The sequence below is a fragment of the Gossypium arboreum genome, chromosome 3 (assembly GCF_025698485.1).
Source record: "Gossypium arboreum isolate Shixiya-1 chromosome 3, ASM2569848v2, whole genome shotgun sequence".
In the NCBI taxonomy this organism is placed as follows: Eukaryota; Viridiplantae; Streptophyta; class Magnoliopsida; order Malvales; family Malvaceae; genus Gossypium; species Gossypium arboreum.
In genome coordinates, this window is record NC_069072.1 from 90,183,948 (window position 1) to 90,206,589 (window position 22,642).

The 22,642-nt window shown below is 36.3% G+C and overlaps 1 non-coding gene across 1 annotated transcript; it reads left to right on the forward strand.

The window, feature by feature from the left end:
- The first annotated feature begins 21,690 nt into the window (after nucleotides 1–21,690).
- On the forward strand, nucleotides 21,691–21,797 carry LOC128290772 (small nucleolar RNA R71). Its single transcript, XR_008280559.1, has one exon. It is a non-coding gene; the product is annotated as a small nucleolar RNA R71 (small nucleolar RNA).
- Nucleotides 21,798–22,642: the final 845 nt, after the last annotated feature.

A 22,642-nucleotide genomic window follows, 5' to 3' on the forward strand; every position in this document is an offset into this window, starting at 1 on the left:
TAGCCATGTAACTTGGCTCATTTTTGTTGAATTAGTTGTAAGCTTATATATTATATATATGCATGCATGTGTCAGTGCCTTGTTGGTGATGTAGTTTATTAATGCTTGGCAAATGGTTGTGTAACACCCCTTACCCATATTCCATGCCGGAACAGGGTACAAGGCATTACCGGTCATAACACAAGCAAACATACATTTCCGAGCCATAAATTTTCATCCAAATTAAAACTTTTTTCATTTAATCATAAAGTCCCTAATACGAGCCTACGAGGCCCAAAACATGTCTTGGAAGTGGTTCGAGACTAAACCAGGAACTTTTATAAAATTTTACAACACTTCGAAAATTTTTCACTAAACAGGGGTCACACGTCCGTGTGGATATAGGACACGCCCATTTGGGTAGGCTATTTTGTCACACACGCTCGTGTCCCTAACCTATGTAACTCTCTGCTTGTCACCCAAGAACAAATTGAAGACACACGGCCAAGTCACATGCCCGTGTGTTAGGCTATGTGGTCGATTTATAATTTAGGAATTTTTCATTAAATAGGTGCAAACTTCACATGCCTAGGACACGCGCCCGTGCCTGAGGCCGTGTCATCTACACGACTGAGACACACCCGTGTTTCTGTCCATATACTCAATTCTGAGCATTCTGTTTCTCAAAATTCAGGTACAGAGAACACACGGCCTAAACACATGCCAATGGGGCAAGTCGTGTATCTCACACAGCCTAGACACATGCCGTGTGTTGGCCGTGTGGACAAAAATTAGGCTATTTACCAAGCCTTTTTTCCACCCTTCAATGCACACACCTACACAACATAACATATCACCAATCCAAGCACCTATATACAACCAAAATAGCTACGACAAAGACATCAACACATCATTTACATGCTACCATCTTTCATACACAAACATCACATACTCATCAACCCAAATCATGTAAATTTCCACATCTAAGAAAGACATCATCATATAAATTACTTAAACCAATAGTAGCCAATTTCAAATGGCCATATACAAAATGAACTTTCAACCAATATAAGCCAACACATTTGGCCAAATCAATTATGACACATAACAAAATGACCAAGTCCACTATACATGCCATAACTCAAATGTTGAAATCATTGGTACCAAAATAACTGTTGATAGTGTGAGTGGATCTCCAACGATTTTCGATCCCCGAGCTAGCTTGGTGACATTATATGACAAGGGAAAGGAAGGGGAGTAAGCTATATAGCTTAGTAAGTTCCTATGCAAATAATAAGCATCATAACACACAATTAACATACAATTAACATGATGAAGATTAACATGAACATTATCAAAATCTCATAATCATAACTTACTCAATCATAATCCTACCAAGAGTTCATCACATGTTGAGCTCATTACTTCTGAGTTTTACGTACATACCGTACCAACTCTGTAACACCCCAAGCCCGAGTCCGATTGCCGGTTAGGCTACAATGTATTACCGAGCTAAACATTTAATTTTTCGTTCACAAAAATTTAACAATAAAAGCAAAATTTGAGCTGAATACATACTGAACCTTGAGTTATATATGCCATTTTCATATGGCCAAAATATTTACGATTACAAAACATATTTGTCAACAGCCTAACCTATACATGCCATATCGAGTCCAAAATATAAATGTACCAAAAAGATCGATAGTATGAAGAACTGCTGACGATCCCCGAGTCGATAGCCAAAATCAACAATCTATAAAACAAAGAAATAAGAAACAGAGTAAGCTTTCGAGGCTTACTAAGTTTTAAGCAATTCATACTATTAAAGCTTGTCATTAAAATTGAACATTGAGCATCACAAAACTCATATTCTAATTGCAATTCACTTGGCCAAATATACATCAGTACCTTAGTTATAAATCCTACTGGCCAAATATGTATGTATGTATACACAAGAAAACTTCTAACACATATTTCACTATCTACATAGCTTATACTACTACTTTTAGTCACATTCTTTCATATGATGACTTACATTGACCAAATATATATATATCATTGTCTTATCCTCAAACAAACTCATTCACATATATCTATATATATATATATCAATCTTTGATACTAATAAATCACTTAGAAATCAATTCAAATATGAGCACGTAACACGAACCTTAACATGTAAAATATATAATACTTACACAACGATGTTTACCACGGACATTCGAAGTCGTAATCTTACTTAACTTACTGGCATCGGTTCTGTCAAGTCTTAGAGCTTGGAATACATTACTAGCATAAGCCTGCGGGTCTTTAACCCGGATATTTTTCCAGCACGTAGCCTGCGGACCTCAAGTCCGAATATATTTCTAGCATATAGCCTGCGGACCTCATGTCCGGATATATTTCCAGCATATAGCCTGCAGACCTCATGTCCGGATATATTTCTAGTCTCATACATACTTGGTCATATTATAACACATCTCAGCCATCTTATCACTTAATAGTCATATATTACATTTGAATATGAACTCAATATGCACATCATCATTCACATTTCAGCTCAAGAGTTATATCTCATATCACTCATTCTTTTCACCATTTAATCTTAAACTCAAAGTGACCATCAGACAATAAGTCATATACATGCATTATCTATTATTCAACTTTATTCAAGTGTAAACCAAAGATTGCAATTCACCTAATATACTCTTATAAAGACATTGTCAATTATATACTAAAGGAGACTACTGAAAACTTACCTCGGATATTTTGAACAGTTGCGAATAATCTACTCGACTGCTTTCTCCTTTTCCCTATTTGATTTAGACTCCCTTTGCTCTTGAGCTTAATTAAAACAAATAGATTTATTTAAATTACTTACTCAACTTTACTTCTTAGTAGTCATATTTGACAATCACATAAAACTCCAATACATATTATATTTTATAAAATATGTCATGAATCGATTTCATACTTATTTAATCAATATCTAATTCGCACACATAAACAAAGATTCATATAACTTATCATGCTCTCATATGCATGAATTCAATCATACATCCGATTGTCACTATAAGTACATGGTACATACATAAGACATATATATTCATACCTATATATGATTATCACCACTTAATCATTTACTCATAATTATGCACAACCGCATATACACATGCATATATATATAATGCATACTTTAATATTTTACACTTTTATTTTCAAATTACAGTATAGTTCCAAAACATATAGCTAACTTCGAATGTCATCTTATCAACATTTACCACAATACCAATTTCCATTTAGCTTTAATGCTGCACACACAAGTACCTACACACTCATATGCATACAATCCATTTAAGATATTATATGACCCATTTAACCCTAACTACTCAAGCTTAAATTTTCATATACAAATTCCATCTCATGATCAAATGTAGCAAATTACACATAGGTTATATCATTGCCAAACAATGACCGAATATGCATATCAAATAATTAGGTTACTTAACACCTAACTCATATGGCCAAAGTATATATAACCTTAATGTCCAAATATGAATACCACCCAAAATTCTTATGACTTAACCTTTAACCCCATTTTGCCGAATATTCATTAAATATTTAGTTCACATACTCATGCATAAACGATTGAAAATTTCCTTTAACCAAACATACATTTGGCAATAGCCACAACGACTTAACAAGTCTTAGAAACATTCTTTATCATTTTAACTTCATCTATTTACTCCCAAATACCGAATGCACATATATATAAATGAAGAATAATGCCAAATGCCATTAACTAATAAAGCCACACATACACACACAACTGATATACAAAATTTATCCTTACATAGCCTATAGCTCATTCGGCCATTCATCCCCCAACTTATCAAAACTTCAAATCAAATTCATTTGGCCGAATACACATATACTTATATAATGCACATATAACATTTTTCTTCATGACACATTCGGCTTTGGCAAAATTTCATTATAGAACCTGAATAGCCACTTCACAATCTTATGTATCATCTACTTTATGCTTCACAATTAGCATGCTAATGACATCAAAGCAATCCAGCATAATTTTTTTTTTAAAACACCTTAGCTGACTCTTAACTCATTCAAAACCTACCTTCAAACCATAAAATAGGTAGAATTTAAACTAATCATCCAAATGATGCTTAAGTTTCCAAGAATAACATTGAACTTACCTTATTTAGCCAACCACCATAGGCGAATTTTCCCAAAGATTTTCTTCTTCTTTTTCTTCTAGTTACGGCAATGGAGGAGTAAACATGGACTAACTTTGGTTTCTCCTCTCACTAATCAATATTTTATTTTTCTTTATTCATTATTTCCTTTTGTAATATAAAATATTAACATAAAATAAATATAATATGTTTTAATCAATAACATGGCCGGCCACTATCTAAAAGAATTGGCTAATTTGACATGCAAGTCCAACCTTTTTGACAACATGTACTATTAGATCACTTTTACATTTGCCTAACACATTTCACAATTGTCTCACTTAAGTCCCAACTAATAAGTTTCACATAAAAATGACAAAAGTAAAGTATGAAACTTTCACACATACATAGTCACATATAATAAACATAGAATATGACAGTTAATTATTTTTATGACTCGGTTTTGTGGTCCCGAAACCACTTTCTGACTAGGGTCAAATTAGGGCTGTCACAAACTCGCAACATAACCATACCCTTTCACAACTTTGACGTTCCCGTTGAACACTCAGAATATTAATGGATACTCGAAAATCTTGCACATAAGTGCCATATATGTAGCCATAGCTACCTCACATCTCATAATTCATATAGGCTCGTTCTCGAGCTACTCATGGGCATGCTCACACAAGCTGTCAGTCAGGACGTAGATATACAGTGCTGCTCACACAAGCTATCAGGTATCTGCAACATATGTCGGACTACCCAGCCACTGGTAAGACGTACGAGACTAGTACCCGGATTACATAATGGCATATACACATGGGTTCCTAGTGACATGTCACCTGCATCCTATTCTATTCCTAAGGATCAATCAGGAATTCTCGCTTGTCAAAATTTTGTCGAATACGTCCAAAGAGTCAATCATAATTCATACAATATTACAGTATTTAAAACATAAATATAACAATGCATTATTTACATACGAACTTACCTCAGTACAAAAATAGTAGAATTTGACCTAATCATCAAACAATTTGTTTTTCCCCCGATCTAGGTCCGAACCTCATTTTTCTTGATCTATAATGACAAGTTTAACTCATTTAATATTCACATTGTTCAATTCAATCAAAAAATCATATTATGGAAAAATTACATTTTTCCCTAATGTTTCACATTTTTACAATTTAGTCCCTTGGCTCGTAAAAATGATTTTCACCCAATTTATTCATTACCCAAGCTTAGCCGAACAATTTTCATAATTATACCAGCCCACATTTTCAACTTAATCACACTTTTACTACTTATTTTATAACTTTTACAAATAGGTCCTTTTTGACATTTTCATCAAAAAATCACTTAGTAAATATTGTTTATCTAACACCAAACATGCATTTTCTATTATTAGACATCAAAATACACAAATATCTATCATGGGTAAAATTTTAAAGTTTTACCATACTTCAAAATAGTCCTAGAAATAGCTAGATTAGGTTACAAGGATCTTAAAAACATGAAAATCGTTAAAAATGGGGTAGAACTAGCTTAAATCGAGCTTGGAAGCTTGAAATACCCTAGCTATGTTCTCCCTTACAAAATTTTGACCATGAGGAAGAAGATGAGCAAAAATTGGCTTTTATTTTACTTATTAATCCATTTAATTACCAAATGCCCTTTTCTTAAAACACTAAAATCTCTCTTACTCCATGTCCATTTTTGTCCACACAACTTAAGAAATGGTCTAATCACCATCTAAAAGACCTTCAATTTAAAATTTCATAGCTATTAGACACCTCTAGCTTCTAGAACTCAAGTTTTGCACTTTTCCAATTTAGTCCTTTTTGCTAAATTGAGTGCTCAAACATCAAAATTTTCGAATGAAATTTTCATAGAATCATTCCATAAAAATGTAGACCATAAAAATATAAGAAAAATAAATTTTTCTGCTTTGGATTTTTGGTCCTGAAACTACTATTCCAACTAGACCCAAAATCGGGATGTTACAAGTTGATTGTGGCTTAATGGGTTGTTAGTGAATGGTTAAGTATGGCTCATTGGTATGTTAGAAAAATCTATTGGTATATTATAAAAATCTAAGTAGAATTATACATGATGAAAGTGTGTGTGTGTGGATGCCTTTGAATGTGAAATTGGTATGTTTGATTTGACATAATAAAATGTCATGTATATTGTTGATGATGGTATTGCATTAACATGTTTTAGCTATAATTGTGAATGTTTTGGTTGCTAAGTATGCCATGAATTTTTCCATTGAATTTGTGTAAGTGTAGGTTTAAATGAGGGTGGCAAATAGCTTGATAAATAGACTCTATTTTGTCCACACGGGTAGACACACGAGCGTGTGTCTAGGCCATGTGTGACACACGGCCTGTCCCACGGGCATGTGTTCCGGTCGTGCGTCCCCTGTACCTTAATTTTTAGAAATATCATGCTCAGAATTGAGCACACAGGTATAGACACAGGCGTGTGTCTCAGCCGTATGTCTCGGGCATGTGAAGTCTGCACCTATTTAATGAAAATTTAATTACCCACACAGCCTAGCACACGAGCGTGTGACTTGGCCGTGTGAGATCAATTTGTACATGTATTGCAAGTCAGAGAGTTACATGGGTTAGGGACACGGGCGTGTGTGACCACACGGGCGTGTCCCAAACCACACGGGCCCCTATTTATAGAAAAAATTTCTAAGTTTTTGTAAGAATTTCTAAAGTTTTCGGTTTAGTCCTGAACCACTTCTAAAGTATGTTTTGGGCCTCGTAGGCTCATATTAGAGACTTTATGATTGAATGCAAATGGTTTTAAATTGGTCAAAAATTGTATGTTTTCTTGTGATGTAAGTCCGAAAATGCCTTGTATCCTATTCTGGCATTGAATATGGGTAAGGGGTGTTACATGGGTGCTATATGGGGAGACCCTAGTGGGATCTTCTATCTATGATTCGGATTATCAACCACCAGGAGCTCCAAACTAGTTGTCTAGGTATGAAACAGTAAGAATTCAACAAGTCTATGATAAACTAATGAGGCGGCAAGTGAAACCCTACCTCTAAAAAATACAATGGCAAATATAATCATGGCCTTCCCCTTCGTAGATTGGCCAGAACAAGGAGCCTAGATAATTCTTTCCCTTCGAAACACTAAACTCATATTTGGGTTGTTTTTGGAGGAGCTAACCGCCTCTGGACGTACTAACATCTAGAGTGTGAATACTGCAATAGAATAGAGAGTTATGTGGTGGTATCCGCAAGTATACGAGTCGAGTTGTAATATAGATTTCACAGTGAAGTAGGTGAGTACTCCAACGATCGTATCCTAGGGAGGCGAGTACTAAATCAACTTAACCTAAACAATTAAAGATCTAATTAATACTTTAAGTCAGTTATAATACGAGAGTAAAATAAGAAATATGTTTAGGGTTTATAAAATAGTAAAATAAACAAATAATTAAAATTGTAAGAGATAAAGATATAAAATGAATCAAATCTGAGGATAGGTGATTAGCTCGCTTTGGCAATCTCAATTAACTATCGTCCCGGGTTCCTCCTTAGCCAACTAATCATTACCTTAGTAGGGTCTTCCGATCTTCCACTAACATAACGAGTCGGCAAGAACTACTTATCCTCCGACCTAACTTTCCAAACTGGCTTGGGGTAAAGGTGTTCATGAATGGGAAATACCAATTTTAGGTTAATTCCCACATTGATGACTTCCCAGGGTTGTCAGACCTAAGGTTTGTTTCACATTCTTCCTTTTGAAAATAGTTGATCCGTTGGGTAACCTTATAAAACAGTTAAAAGATCATGCCTCCACTTGCCAATCCCCCATAGAAGGATTAGTTCCTTATGGCTTTCATAAACAACATGGAAAGAACGGAAGAATTAATCATAATGAATGAAATGAAATAGAGAGTTTAAGAAAGCTTGATTGATATTGATGAATAGAGTGAATCCAAAGAAATTGATCTCCTTTACAATCAGATCTCTTGAAGAAAACAAATAAACTAAAAACCTAAGAAATCAAAATAACAAATCTAAACCTAAAGAAAGAATATAAGCTAATCAAATGGTGTTTCTAATATGTGCCAGAGAGGTCTATTTATAGCCTTTAGGCCGCCGTCATCCTTAGCCCTTGGGTAGCTAACATTCTCAAGCAGAAAAGTTTGATTGTGCAGACCAAAATGCCCCTACTTCGTGTTTTCTTCTTGTCACAGAGTCGATGTCACGACACACCAGGACATGTGTTGCGACATAGCAACCAGCATGTTCCTTTGTAGCCATCTTCAGGGTTATGTCACGATACTTTTAGCCTATGTCACGACATTGAAAGCAGTTTCCCACTTTCTCTGTTCTGCTCTCTATGTTGCAACATTAGATCCTCCATGTTGCACATATTGTCTAGCATTGAGCCAAAATACCCTTTAATGGTCTCCTGCACACTCACAAGATACATTAGCTCTCCTTTAGGCCTCATTAGGCCTTTAAGATTAATAAAAGACTCTATGTGCACATTTTATTGAATGTAAAAAAAAACTAAAGAAACTAAATTAAAACATAATGAAAATGCGTGTATTCAAGCTCCTTAAATGTGAAAACTAGTTTAATCTACAACACCAAATTACGGTAAATCAAGAGCCTCCTACAACTCAACACCTTATGTATTTCAAAATCTGTGGTAGTACACCTGTAACAACCATCTCATCAGTAGCCCTTTCGTTTTCTAAGATTTACCCCTTAGCACTAGGAATTGTTGCAATTTCCCTGAGAATCATTGTCACCACTCTATTATCGATGGTGAAAAACCTACCTTTGCCTCTTTGCGATGAAACTCTATGAGCTTTTCCTTTTCTTCTTGCAAGCCTAGCCGTGATTAACTTATCAAAATGTCAAAAAGTGACAATGAAATGAAGAAAATATCAAACTACAACCATTTAAAAAAACTCCAAACAGTAGAAATTGAAAGAACTCCAAAATGACAAAAGTGATTTCAAGACAACAAACTAGATTTATAGAACTCAACAAAAAGGTTAAACACATAGTTTTGAGAAAAAAAATACCATGACCAATGACATCTAGCCATTTAGGTAGTGTCAAATTCCTCACATCACAACCACTTTTCCCCAAAACATGCCATATATGGTTAATACTTTGGAATGAACTCGGTGTTTCTTCATATTCTTCAATAGAGGCAAATTTTCTCCATCATTAAATTCTTAACTCGATCATGTCTGATAGAAGGCCTCTTTATATCTTCTCATTCGACTCGAGATGTAACACCTCTAACCCATATCCGTCGTCGAAATAGGGTTACGAGGTATTACCGATAAAATCACAGCAATATTACATACTTTAAACATTCATAGTCATAATTATTAAGAACACAATCATATTGTTCCAAACAAATTTCTTTAAGGCCTTATTACATGTTTAGAAGTGGTTCAGGACTAAATTGATAACATTTAAAAACTTCGGAGAACTTATAAAATTTTCATTTCTTCAAGGGTCACATGCCTATGTGAACAGGTAGTGTACCTCACGCGGCCACCAGACACGCCCATGTCATAGGCCGTATGAAAATAGGGCATACATACTGACTTGAACCACACAGCCGAGGACATGCCCGTGTGCCATGGCCGTGGGAAATCTAGAGGGATTACTGACTTCAGTCCCACGGTTAGCCACACGCCCATGTGCTAGCCCGTGTGCCACACACAGCTAGTAGATACACACGTGTGTCTAGGCCGTGCCAAACCTGTAGGTATACTAACTTAATTCGAAGAGCTACCCTAGGGGACACATAGTCATGTAACATGACCGTGGGTCAAACATGACTGAGGCACACGCCCGTGTCTCTGCCCGTGTGGACAAAAATGGGCTATTTGCAAAGCCAATTTGTCACCTTTTACTCATGCACACCTAGCAATGGTACCATTTCAATACATTTATAGGAATCCAAAATATGTCAATTCATATACAATTCATGCCATTATATATTCAAACATTTCATTACTCAAATCATAATCCAAAACATAGCACATTACTATATTATAACAAACATTTTTCACCTAATTTCCAAATGCATAATCTTACCATCTTATCAACTATTTCCTACTTTGAAACATACCAATTCATCATCAACAAGCCAATCCACAACATGCCATAAAGTCACCTAATACATGATATTCATGATGGGTTTTAAAAATTTATAATTAATCATTCTTGAAACTAACTATTATCACGATGAAGGCAAGCGTACCCATCGAACAATGGTATAGCTCTAGCAAGACCGGATTGTTGAACCCAAAGGAACCAAGAGTACTAGTAATTACTTTCTTTTTATTATCTAACCTAAAAATTAAGGGATTTGTTTATCTAGACTAATTAACTAAACTAAGGGTGCAATAAGAGAAAATTGGGAAAAAGCTTTTGAGAAAACTCGATTGATTAAGACAATACCTAAGGAAAAATCCACCTAGACTTCACTTGTTATTTGACTCTGAATCAAACGATTTATTCATTTGACTTGATCCGTAGAAAACCCTTAGTTATATTATTATCTCTCTCGAGACTAATAACGTCTAACCCTAGGTTGATTAATTGAAATCTCTTTCTAATTAACGCCCTAGTGTTGCATTAACTCGATCTATGGATCCCCTTATTAGTTTTCACCCTAATCTAGCAAAATCTTATCACCCTATCTCTAGGCGTGCAATTGACTCCGCTTAATTACGAAAAATTTACTCTTAGACAAGGTCTATTCCTCCTCTAAATAAGAGCATTAACTTGAATCAAAATCCTGGAATATTAAAACAAGAATTAAGAACAAAAAATTAAGAATAAGTCAAATATTTATCATACAATTCAGATAATAATAACAAGATCCATCTTAGATTTCATTCCCCTTAGGTATTTAGGGGGTTTAGTTCATAATTATAAAAGAAAACATCTCAGAAGAATAATGAATACAAAACATAAAGAAAACCTAAAACCCTTGAATGGAAATTAAAGGGAGATATTGATCTTAGCGATGAATCCGCTTCGAGATAGACCAATCGGCTTCCCTTGAATAATTCCTTGCCTCCTACCCCGTGTCTCCTTTCTAAGTAGGACTATACTTGGGCTCGACAGGGGCACGCCCGTGTGCGATTACTCCAGCCGGTGGTTAAAGCTGTTGAGTTGGCATGGGCGTGTAGTCTACCTATGTAAGTCGTGCTTCAATCACCTTAAATGGACACGTATTGTCTAGCATTGAGCCAAAATACCCTTTAATGGTCTCCTGCACACTCACAAGATACATTAGCTCTCCTTTAGGCCTCATTAGGCCTTTAAGATTAATAAAAGACTCTATGTGCACATTTTATTGAATGTAAAAAAACTAAAGAAACTAAATTAAAACATAATGAAAATCGTGTATTCAAGCTCCTTAAATGTGAAAACTAGTTTAATCTACAACACCAAATTACGGTAAATCAAGAGCCTCCTACAACTCAACACCTTATGTATTTCAAAATCTGTGGTAGTACACCTATAACAACCATCTCATCAGTAGCCCTTTCGTTTTCTAAGATTTACCCCTTAGCACTAGGAATTGTTGCAATTTCCCTGAGAATCATTGTCACCACTCTATTATCGATGGTGAAAAACCTACCTTTGCCTCTTTGCGATGAAACTCTATGAGCTTTTCCTTTTCTTCTTGCAAGCCTAGCCGTGATTAACTTATCAAAATGTCAAAAAGTGACAATGAAATGAAGAAAATATCAAACTACAACCATTTAAAAAAACTCCAAACAGTAGAAATTGAAAGAACTCCAAAATGACAAAAGTGATTTCAAGACAACAAACTAGATTTATAGAACTCAACAAAAAGGTTAAACACATAGTTTTGAGAAAAAAAATACCATGACCAATGACATCTAGCCATTTAGGTAGTGTCAAATTCCTCACATCACAACCACTTTTCCCCAAAACATGCCATATATGGTTAATACTTTGGAATGAACTCGGTGTTTCTTCATATTCTTCAATAGAGGCAAATTTTCTCCATCATTAAATTCTTAACTCGATCATGTCTGATAGAAGGCCTCTTTATATCTTCTCATTCGACTCGAGATGTAACACCTCTAACCCATATCCGTCGTCGAAATAGGGTTACGAGGTATTACCGATAAAATCACAGCAATATTACATACTTTAAACATTCATAGTCATAATTATTAAGAACACAATCATATTGTTCCAAACAAATTTCTTTAAGGCCTTATTACATGTTTAGAAGTGGTTCAGGACTAAATTGATAACATTTAAAAACTTCGGAGAACTTATAAAATTTTCATTTCTTCAAGGGTCACATGCCTATGTGACAGTAGTGTACCTCACGGCCACCGACACGCCCATGTCATAGGCCGTATGAAAATAGGGCATACATTGACTTGAACCACACAGTGAGGACATGCCCGTGTGCCATGGCCTGGGAAATCTAGAGGATTATCGACTTGAGTCCACGGTTAGCCACGCCCATGTGCTAGGCCGTGTGCCACACACAGCTAGTAGATACACACGTGTGTCTAGGCCGTGCCAAACCTGTAGGTATACTAACTTAATTCGAAGAGCTACCCTAGGGGACACATAGTCATGTAACATGACCGTGGGTCAAACATGACTGAGGCACACGCCCGTGTCTCTGCCCGTGTGGACAAAAATGGGCTATTTGCAAAGCCAATTTGTCACCTTTTACTCATGCACACCTAGCAATGGTACCATTTCAATACATTTATAGGAATCCAAAATATGTCAATTCATATACAATTCATGCCATTATATATTCAAACATTTCATTACTCAAATCATAATCCAAAACATAGCACATTACTATATTATAACAAACATTTTTCACCTAATTTCCAAATGCATAATCTTACCATCTTATCATCTATTTCCTACTTTGAAACATACCAATTCATCATCAACAAGCCAATCCACAACATGCCATAAAGTCACCTAATACATGATATTCGCGACAGGTTTTAAAAAATTTATAATTAATCATTCTTGAAACTAACTATTATCACGATGAAGGCAAGCGTACCCATCGAACAATGGTATAGCTCTAGCAAGACCGGATTGTTGAACCCAAAGGAACCAAGAGTACTAGTAATTACTTTCTTTTTATTATCTAACCTAAAAATTAAGGGATTTGTTTATCTAGACTAATTAACTAAACTAAGGGTGCAATAAGAGAAAATTGGGAAAAAGCTTTTGAGAAAACTCGATTGATTAAGACAATACCTAAGGAAAAATCCACCTAGACTTCACTTGTTATTTGACTCTGAATCAAGCGATTTATTCATTTGACTTGATCCGTGAAAACCCTTAGTTATATTATTATCTCTCTGAGACTAATAACGTCTAACCCTAGGTTGATTAATTGAAATCTCTTTCTAATTAACGCCTAGTGTTGCATTAACTTCGATCTATGGATCCCCTTATTAGTTTTCACCCTAATCTAGCAAAATCTTATCACCCTATCTCTAGGCGTGCAATTGACTCCGCTTAATTACGAAAAATTTACTCTTAGACAAGGTCTATTCCTCCTCTAAATAAGAGCATTAACTTGAATCAATATCCTGGAATATTAAAACAAGAATTAAGAACAAAAAATTAAGAATAAGTCAAATATTTATCATACAATTCAGATAATAATAACAAGATCCATCTTAGATTTCATTCCCCTTAGGTATTTAGGGGGTTTAGTTCATAATTATAAAAGAAAACATCTCAGAAGAATAATGAATACAAAACATAAAGAAAACCTAAAACCCTTGAATGGAAATTAAAGGGAGATATTCAGTCTTGGCGATGAATCCGGCTTCTGAGATAGACCAATCGGCTTCCCTTGAGTAATTCCTTGCCTCCTACCCCGTGTCTCCTTTCTAAGTAGGACTATACTTGGGCTCGGCAGGGGCACGCCCGTGTGCGATTACTCCAGCCGGTGGTTAAAGCTGTTGAGTTGGCATGGGCATGTAGTCTACCTGTGTAAGTCGTGCTTCAATCCTGCCAAATGGACACGACCGTGTGACACGCCCGTGTGAGGAAGTCCAGGCCATGTTGATTTCCCACATGGGTCCATTTTCTCAATTTTTGGCCCGTTTCTCGCTCTTTTTATTCTCCTATGCTCATCTAAGTATAAAACGTGAAATTAATGAATTAGGAGCATCGAATTCACCAAATCTAAGGAGAAATCATCCATAAATGTGCTAAGCATGGGATAAAAATATGTATAAATTACGGTTTATCATCATCATATAACATTTATCATGTGACAGCCCAAAATTGACCCTAGTCGGAAGGTGGTCTCGGGACCACAAAACCGAGGCATAAAAATAATTAAAAATTTATTTTGATGCCTATAATATGTGTGTGCTCATGTATGACATTTTATGATGATTGATTTAGTGTTATAAGGGTGAATTCCACAAGAAAGGACTTAGTAATGAACTTTGAAAGTATGATAGGGAAATGTGTGATGACTAATTAAAGCATGCATGCAAAATAATGGACTTGCATGTCAAATTCCCCTTTTATAGGTGGTGGCGGCCATGACAAGGGAGGATGGGCTAAACATGTCATGAAACATGTTTTGTTGGTGCATTAGGGTGAAATAATAAACAAAGGTGTATGGGTGATAAAAAATGAAAAAAATGTGTGTGGTGGTAATCCCCCATTGCCGTGAGTTGTGAGAAGGAAAGAAAAAATTTTGTTCATCCTTTCTTTGAGCCAAAACTAAGGAAGAAGGAGGATTTTTGCTTCATGCTTGGTTTGGAAGAGATCTAGAAGGAGATTTGGCTAAGTTTGCATCAAGATTAAGCTCAAGAGCTAAGAGGTCCACAATTGGACAACTATCGCTCGGTTTGGATCGGGATCCATTGCTATAAACAAACACAAAGTCAAATTGTCGAAATCACCACACTATCGAGTCATCATTTAATGGCATGTATAGCTAGACCCCAAATACATCACGGTAGTCCTAGAATCGACTAAACCGTGGCTCGATACCAATAAAATTGTAACACCCGAACCCGAGACCATCGCGTGTTCGGACACGAGGGCTTAACAAGCCAAGTTCACATGTTTTGCCCAACAATTTGACATTTCCAGTCAGGCTGGAAAACTGCGTCACCGTCGCCTAAAAAATCATATCACGAGTTTCAAAACTCGGAAACTGGTTTCGTAAATTTTCCCTGAATTTAGACTCATATATCCATCCATGGATTTATTTCTAGAATTTTTGGTCGGACCAATTGGTACAGTTTATTAGTTAAAGTCACCCATGTTACAGGGATCGACTGCTCTGACCTTCGCGTGTTATAACTTGAATATCTCTCTGTACAGGGCTTTAATACTGGTGCCGTTTGTTTCTAATGAAACTAGACTCAAAATGGAATCTGTACATATAAGGCACGACTCCTAATTCTTTCTGGATAATTTATAGTAAATTTTTAAAGTTTCAACAGGGGACCCAGAAACCGTTCTGGCCCTGTCTCACAATAGCTTTAATATCTCTTAACATGTAACTCCTATGACCATTTCGTTTCTTCCATATGAAAATAGACTCATCAAGGTTCATTTACATAGCTTATTCACTATTTAATACCATTCCTACAAATTTTGGTGATTTTTCACATTCACGTCACTGCAGCTGGCAGCATCTGTTTTTAAGGTAGGTCTTACCTATTTTGTAGTCTCCATGAACCAACTAGTCTTGCCATACATAGGTTCATATATGATCATTTTAACCATACCAATGGCTGATCATGTGACCAACACTCCCATTTCCAATCCATAATCACATCATGACACCATATATATATACATACAAACCAAAAATAGTCCAAGTTCATGCTTCCTTTTACGAGCCATTTTCGCATGGCCGTATACATATACATCACCACATTTTTAAACCAACAAGGGTAGTCCTATACATGCCATTTCAAAGTTCAAACAAAATTTATACCAAAATAGAGGCGTTGATAGTGTGGATGACTTGACTTTATTGATCCCGAATCCGATTGCTATCGAGCGAAATCTATAAAACGAGAGCCAAAGTAACGGGTAAGCATTTTATGCTTAGTAAGTCTCAAGGAATATAATCAACTCTAATTACAGCAATACATTCACATAGCCAAATGCATCATTTCATTAATACACATTCTTACTTCACACTTCATCATTATATACTTTCACAAAGTATCAATCAATTCAATAACTGAAATTCATTAGTCGATTGAGCGAATGTTGCTCAAACATGTCGACTTTCCAATGCACATATAAACGACCTTATTCTTTGGGCTTCGAGTGTACTAATTGAATTTATTACAGCAACCAACACTCACCTCCAGCCCAAGATTCTTCGAATATAACCGGATATAAGCATGTGCACAAATGCCTTCGGTCTTAGCCGGATAGAATGACTCGCATCGAATGCCTTCGGTCTTAGCCCGGATATAGCCGCTTAGCACAATTGCCTTCGGTCTTAACCGGATATAATTTCCAGCATAATTGTCTTCGGGCTTAGCCGGATATCATTCAATTTCTCATGCACACATACATCAATAATCATTGGACATACATATTTCATTTTCGTTACTAAGGCTCAAACACAATTATAATCATTAGCATAATTGCCTTCGGGACTTAGCCCGGTAGAATTCAATACTCATACACACATAAATCAATAATCAATACATCCATATTTCATTCCACATAATTCAATTAAGGTCACTTCTTGAGGATGGGCTATTTGCAAAGCCAATTTGTCACCTTTACTCATGCACACCTAGCAATGGTACCATTTCAATACATTTATAGGAATCCAAAATATGTCAATTCATATACAATTCATGCCATTATATATTCAAACATTTCATTACTCAAATCATAATCCAAAACATAGCACATTACTATATTATAACAAACATTTTTCACCTAATTTCCAAATGCATAATCTTACCATCTTATCAACTATTTCCTACTTTGAAACATACCAATTCATCATCAACAAGCCAATCCACAACATGCCATAAAGTCACCTAATACATGATATTCGCGACAGGTTTTAAAAAATTTATAATTAATCATTCTTGAAACTAACTATTATCACGATGAAGGCAAGCGTACCCATCGAACAATGGTATAGCTCTAGCAAGACCGGATTGTTGAACCCAAAGGAACCAAGAGTACTAGTAATTACTTTCTTTTTATTATCTAACCTAAAAATTAAGGGATTTGTTTATCTAGACTAATTAACTAAACTAAGGGTGCAATAAGAAAATTGGGAAAAAGCTTTTGAGAAAACTCGATTGATTAAGACAATACCTAAGGAAAAATCCACCTAGACTTCACTTGTTATTTGACTCGAATCAAGCGATTTATTCATTTGACTTGATCCGTAGAAAACCCTTAGTTATATTATTATCTCTCTCGAGACTAATAACGTCTAACCCTAGGTTGATTAATTGAAATCTCTTTCTAATTAACGCCTAGTGTTGCATTAACTCGATCTATGGATCCCTTATTAGTTTTCACCCTAATCTAGCAAAATCTTATCACCCTATCTCTAGGCGTGCAATTGACTCGCTTAATTACGAAAAATTTACTCTTAGACAAGGTCTATTCCTCCTCTAAATAAGAGCATTAACTTGAATCAAAATCCTGGAATATTAAAACAAGAATTAAGAACAAAAAATTAAGAATAAGTCAAATATTTATCATACAATTCAGATAATAATAACAAGATCCATCTTAGATTTCATTCCCCTTAGGTATTTAGGGGGTTTAGTTCATAATTATAAAAGAAAACATCTCAGAAGAATAATGAATACAAAACATAAAGAAAACCTAAAACCCTTGAATGGAAATTAAAGGGAGATATTCAGTCTTGGCGATGAATCCGGCTTCTGAGATAGACCAATCGGCTTCCCTTGAATAATTCCTTGCCTCCTACCCCGTGTCTCCTTTCTAAGTAGGACTATACTTGGGCTCGACAGGGGCACGCCCGTGTGCGATTACTCCGGTAGGTGGTTAAAAGCATTGAGTTGGCATGGGCGTGTAGTCTACCTATGTAAGTCGTGCTTCAATCCTGCCAAATGGACACGACCGTGTGACACGCCCGTGTGAGGAAGTCCAGGCCATGTTGATTTCCCACATGGGTCCATTTTCTCAATTTTTCGCCCGTTTCTCGCTCTTTTTATTCTCCTATGCTCATCTAAGTATAAAACGTGAAATTAATGAATTAGGAGCATCGAATTCACCAAATCTAAGGAGAAATCATCCATAAATGTGCTAAGCATGGGATAAAAATATGTATAAATTACGGTTTATCATCATCATATAACATTTATCACACTCATAAATTAAGCCAACTTAAATGGCAAATTTAAGAAGCAATTATGAATATAGTTAAACTAACTAATCCAACCAATTGAACAATACTCAGTCAAAATTAGTTCAATCTAGATGATAGGAGTCTATAGCAAATGTCATAAGAAAAACATGACTATTTTTCATCATGGAATAAACGAATTAGATGCTATGGAAACATAAGAAAGAATGAATATTCCAGGAAACTTTGAATAAAATGGCAAAACATAAGTATGACTATGGTGAGAACTATAAACATTAATCAGAAATCAGCAAAAGAAAACTAGAAAAATCATAAAAGAGATGAAGAAAATAGAGAGAAAAGAGTGAAAAAATGCAGTATGTTGATGGAGGGAGGAGTTTGGAGTGTCTGGGCTGGAGCTATGGTCGGCGCACGAGCGTGGCAGAGAGGGCGTGTGACAGGAGACCAGCGGCTAGGGTTGGATTTTGGGGAAGGGGAAAATGAATAGTGAGGGTTTTATATAGATTTTGGGCCACACGGCCATATAGCACGCCCGTGTGCCCTAATTTTTGCCCGTGTGTTTCACAATTTTTTAAATTTGGGCGCGTTTGAGACTCGCACATGCCCGTGCTCTTTGGGCGTGTTAGTGCCCAAGACCGTGTCACACGGCCATGTCCTACTTCATTCGCTTCTCCCATGCCCGTGTTCTAATGCGCATGCTGTGTTTTTTTATCAGTCTTGAGCACGGGTAGTGGGCACGAGCGTGTCGCATAGCTGGGCTAAATTTTCAGTTTCAACCATGGTTTCTAGACACGAGTGTCGCGTACACCTGTGTTGGTTTGACAGACTCACCCACGGCCACGTCGCACGGTCGTGGCCACTTATTGCATCCCGTGTTAAGGAAAAATTTTGCCCTATTTTCGCAAGGCCGTGTCGCACGGCCGTGTCTCCTCCCGTGGTGTGAGCACGGCCTAAGGCATGCCCGTGTGCCCGGCCGTGTAAGAAAACCTGTGTTTCAATGACTCAGTTAGTGATTAGATGTTAAAAACTAAAATTTTAAAGAGGTCAATACTATTAGTGCTCGGGTTGTCTCCCAAGAAGCGCTTATTTATAATCTAAGCTTGAATTACCCTTCTGGTATATGGTCATGGTGGTGCGAGGAGTTTACACTCCTCATCTCTGCTATCAATTTTATCAACATAAGGTTTAAGACGAGTATTTTTTACCTTAAAAGTGCCGAATTTGGGATGAATTACTTCAACTGTACCATATGGGAAAATACTGGGTACCATAATAGGGATTGCTCCGTTAGGTTCAGAAGTGGCAATACGAGGGTCTGCTGCATCTAGTAGTACTTTGTCTCCAACCTTAAGTTGATTTGGTGCGATATTGAGCTCGTCATGGTGTGGTTTTGGTTTATCGTGTTTCCTCGGTTTATGTGTCCGCCATTCATCTAGTTATTCGATTTGTAGCCTACGTTCTTCATAGATAGGTCTTTTGTTGTTGCTTGAACATGGTTTATGTAGGTTCTTCGAACTTATTTCCTGCAAAGTAGGTTGCACTACATGGTCAGTTTTAGTAGAATGATTTATACAACCACCTTCAATTTTTGATGTGTTGCTCGTATTACGAGCTTGAAGGGTGATTGTTTCATCTCCCACACGAAGTGTGAGTTCACCTGTACCAACATCGATTATTGTTCTAGCGGTTGCTAAAAAGGGCCTCCCTAAAATTAAAGAAATGTTACTATCCTCTTCTATGTCTAGAACAACAAAACCAACTGGGAATATAAATTTGTCAATTTTAACAAGTACATCTTCAATAATCCCCCTAGGAAATCTGATTGTTTTATCGGCTAATTTAATACTCATCCTAGTTTGTTTGGGTTTCCCAAGACCTAGTTGCTTAAACATTTTGTAAGGCATGACATTGATACTAGCCCCCAAATCAGCCAAAGAATTATTAACATCTAGGCTACCAATTAAACAGGGAATCGTAAAACTCCCGGATCTTTTAATTTGTTGGCTAGCTTATTCTGTAGTATGGCTGAGCAAACCGCATTTAACTCTAGATGCAATGCCTCATCCAACTTCTGTTTTTTTGTTAAAAGCTCCTTTAAGAATTTGACTACATTTGGCATCTGCGAAAGAGCTTCAATAAATGGTAAGTTAATATGTAACTTCTTTAATAATTTAAGAAATTTATCGAATTGTTCATTTGTGTGGTCTTTCCTTGTTGTGTTGGGATATGGCACACGAGGTTTGTACTCTTTACTTACCGGTTTCTGGTCATTGTGATCCACCTTACCTTTACCTTTACTTACCACAGTTTCTTGCCTCGGTTCTGGTTCAGGTGCAACTAACCCTTCCTCATCTTGAATGGTAATCACATTGAGTTGCTCCTTTAGGTTAGATTCAGTGTTACTCGGTAGGCTACCTTGTGGTTGTTCAGATATCAATTTAGCGAGCTGACTTATCTGAGTTTTGAGCCCTTGGATTGATGCTTGTTGATTCTTAAGTGTTTTCTTAGTATTCTGAAAACGAGTTTCTGACACCTAGATGAATTTTTTTAGCATCTCCTCGGGGTTCGATTTTTTCTCTTGTTGGTAGGGTGGTTGTTGGAAGCCTGGAGGTGGTGGTGGTCTTTGATTTCCTTGGCCTCCCCATGAAAAATTTGGGTGGTTCCTCCAACCTGCGTTGTAAGTGTTACTATAAGGATTATTTTGAGATCAAGGATTATTACCCATATAATTTAACTGCTCGTTTTCTATGTTGTGGCCATAGGGTGGGTATTCTGAATTGCTTGATCCACCTCCACTTGCTTCGCACTGTATTACTGGGTGAACCTATGAAGAACCAAGAAAACTGTCAATATTTCTATTCAAAAGTTCTACTTGATTAGAGAGCATGGTGACCGAATCGATGTTAAAAACACCAATTGTTTTTGTTGGCTTTGTCCTCATGACTTGCCACTGATAATTATTCAGTTATATCTCTTCTATAAATTCATAAGCATCCTCAGGTGTCTTATTATTCATAGTTCCGCCAGTGGCTACGTCGATCATTTGTTGAGTCGGAGGATTCAGGCCATTTTGAAACGTTTAAACCTGTAGCCAGAGTGGTAACCCATAGTGAGGGCACCTTCTCAACAGATCTTTGTATCTCTCCCATGCATCGTAGAGTGTTTCTAAATCCATCTGCACAAAAGAGGAGATATCATTACGTAATTTGGTTGTTTTGGCTGGTGGAAAATATTTTAATAAAAACTTTTCGGTCATTTGTTCCTGAGTAGTGATTAACCCTCGTGGTAATGAGTTCAACCATTGTTTAGCCTTTTTCCTCAATGAAAAGGGAAAAAATTGAAGGCAAATGGCATCGTCAGAAATGCCATTGATTTTAAAAGTGTCGCAAAACTCTAAGAAATTTTCCAAGTGAGCATTGTGATCCTCGTCCAGCAAACCATCAAACTGAACAAACTGTTGGATCATTTGAATGGTGTTAGGTTTCAGTTCAAAATTATTTGCAGCAACAGCAGGCCTAACTATGCTCGATTCAGTTCCTATTAAAGAAGGTTTAGCATAATCATACATAGTATGTGGAGCAGGATTCTGATTAGTAGCAATTGCAGGAGGTAGCGGATTTTCTTGGTTTTTAGCCATCTCCTCAGTTGTGGTTGAACTATCGTCCTCTTGCTCTTCCTCTATGTATCTTAAGCTTTGCCTTATTTCTCTTCGATTTTTGCGAACTATGCGATCGATCTCACTATCAAACAGTAATGGTCTCGACGGGTTTCTTTTAGTCATACACTATAAAAACTTGCCAGGAACGAATAAAAGAAAAATTAGAAAAGAAAATAAAATTTTAAATTGAAAATAAAGTAGAATGGCTAATGTAATAAAAATCGAGTGTTCCTAATATCCTAGTTCCCCGGCCACGATGCCAAAAACTTGATACGTGATATTCGTGATAGGTTTTAAAAAATTTATAATTAATCGTTGTAATATCCTGATTTTGGGCCTAGTCGGAATAGTGGTTTCGTGACCACAAAATTCGAGATAGAAATAATTATTTTATG